Genomic DNA, 897 nt, shown 5'->3' with positions numbered 1-897 from the left:
CAAAATGACTTTTATTTGGACATGTCCTTTGTGACGTTATCCAGTTATCCAGTTTGCCTGATTGTGAATGAATACCGGTACATGCTGTATTAGAGACCACCCACTAAAGCGACCCACTAAAGCTACTGCCTCTAGTCCCATTTATTTGACATCTGTCTTATGTATCTCACTGTATCAGTGGCAAAGCCTCCCCAAATCCCTGTTAGACAGCAGACAAAGAGTTCCATCATATTTCTACACATGGAAAGTTCATTGTTATAGCTTTCTTTCTCACCCTCAGGTCCAAAAGCATGTGTTCAATCAGAACGGCATCAATCAGACAATAGGAGTTCATTCATTATTCAGGCAGCCATTGTGGATGAGCAGACTAATCCTGACACGCTCTGTTGGGCTGATGGCAGCGGCAGGTGCAGGCAGCTGGGACCACTAGGGCCAGTATGATGTAGATCAGGGGTCTTCAATGTTTTACAGGCCAAGGGACCCTTTAGCTGGGAGAGAGATGAAGCAGGGACCCCCCCCACACACTACTGTATAGAATGGTGTTGCAGATTAAACGTTTTCATAGATTTCACAGCAGTGGTGGAAAAAGTCCTCACATGTTTTACTTAAGTAAAAGTATCATTACTGCAATGTAGAAATACTCTGTTACAAGTAAAAGTCCGGAATTCAAAATGTGCTTGAGTAAAAGTACAAAAGTATTGGCATCAACCTGTACCAAAAGTAAAAGTACTCTGTTCAGTAACAGCGGCCTCCCCATCTCTCCAGCTCTTTAGTAAACAGAAACTATAGTTTTTCAGGCCAGGATACTGTAGCAATTTATCAGGTTGAATTTCTTCCACTTCTGACATCGCATAACTTTATTTACTGGATGTTTTGTGTTGGGGCGGGGCAGATTTA

Source organism: Gymnoscopelus microlampas (genome assembly GCF_963454915.1).
Source record: "Gymnoscopelus microlampas genome assembly, chromosome: 2".
Taxonomy (NCBI): Eukaryota; Metazoa; Chordata; class Actinopteri; order Myctophiformes; family Myctophidae; genus Gymnoscopelus; species Gymnoscopelus microlampas.
This window is presented reverse-complemented; position numbering follows the sequence as displayed.